Below are 1,678 nucleotides of genomic sequence, written 5' to 3'. Positions count from 1 at the left end.
GCACCACGGTTTTGACATTACTCATCTCAGCTATCTCAAGTTCAGGAGTTAAGGTTTACAAGTGTGCCATGCAGTTACAAAGTGAGTCATTGGATTGCTTGGGCTCTCAGGATGAGACAGACTAAATGCACCTCCATTCCCACTTGGTGTAAGAAGAATGTAGCCCTTAGGGAGGTCTTAAAAGCGGTCATTTTCTCTGCTTCCCTCCATTTTTATTACTTTATAAACAGTAGTTAAACTTCACCTCTATCTTAGGACTTGCCAGCACTGATAGACCAATGGCTTTCCAGGACCCACATCTATTTCTACTATGACCTTTGATTCCTTCCTGCCTATATGTCAAGTTTTATCAGTCTTTGCTTTCCCAAACTGTTAAACACCAAATGGAAGTGAAATTTCCCTTATAGTTTGCTTAGACAACAGTTCTTGTGACCTAGGTTTAAAGCAAATTCTAGGATGACACCTTATATTCATAGAATCATTTAATATTAGAGCTGGAAAAGACCTTGCCAGGATTGATAATTAGGTCTTCTCAATGTGGTGCTCTTTCCAGCAAGGTAAACCATTTTTAACTACAGTCGGGTGGGGGTTTTCAAAGCATAATGAAAATAAGCTTTAATTTATCCCAAATTATCCAAGTAAACACCTTTCCACTTGCCTCCTAAGATAAACATTTTAATACAAAAAACCCAAAGAATTATTTCTAGCGCCTCAAACCCAAATAAAAACTAACTGTGAATGAGACTGTTGCCCTACACATGCCCGGCCCTTCATGATACACTCTATCACTCAATCTCCTTTACATGGGACATTGCTTTTTGCATGACACCTTTTTAAATGATATCTTTTTGTACAGCATGTTGTACTTGCAGAGGAAGCTAGTACATGAGAAACATTAATAGACAACAGTCCCTTAAAAAAAATTACGCCAGGTGAAGCAAACCATACAAAAGACAGCACCTGACTCATGGACATTTTCCCCAAATTTTGCCTCTCTTTGAAGAATTGAGTAAAGTATTTGTAAACCTTAAAGCATCTTGCTTTCTGTAGGAAAAGGATATAGTGTAGTAGGAATAGCACTGCCTTTGGAGACACAGGGCCTTAGATTCAGATCCCATGCTTAATATGTCAGTGACTTTGGTCAAGTCACAATGTCTCAGAACCTCAGTCTCCACATTTGTGAAAGGAAACAGTTGATCTAGATGACTTGTAAGTTCTCTGCCAGCCCTAGGTCTATTATCCTTATGATGTATTCTACCCAGGAAATTGGTAGGCAGCAGTGTGTAGGTTCAGTTCCTAACCCATAAACCTTTAAGAACACCTTGGAAGCATATTAGGCACCTTAATGGCAAACAAAAGCTGGAAAACACAAGAGCCTCTTGGACTTTGCTACAACTTGGATTTCTATTTGAAATACATCTTTTGTGTGCGGCCTGAAGTACCAACAGGGTTCAAATCCTGGGTTAGCCTCCCTGAACTTGAACTAGGCTGTAAAACAAACACACAGTAGTACCCCTATGACCATGGCACATTGTTTTAAGTGGTCTGAGCCTCTGTCTATCTGTAAAGTGAGAGGGTTGGTGGGCTCCTCTAGGTCCTGTCACCTTGGGGGAAAAGAATCAGGGACTGGGGAAGAATGTACCCCTTTGATCCAGAATGCTAGTGTGTACCTTCCAAA

The sequence above is a fragment of the Trichosurus vulpecula genome, chromosome 9 (genome assembly GCF_011100635.1).
Source record: "Trichosurus vulpecula isolate mTriVul1 chromosome 9, mTriVul1.pri, whole genome shotgun sequence".
Lineage (NCBI taxonomy): Eukaryota > Metazoa > Chordata > Mammalia > Diprotodontia > Phalangeridae > Trichosurus > Trichosurus vulpecula.
This window is presented reverse-complemented; position numbering follows the sequence as displayed.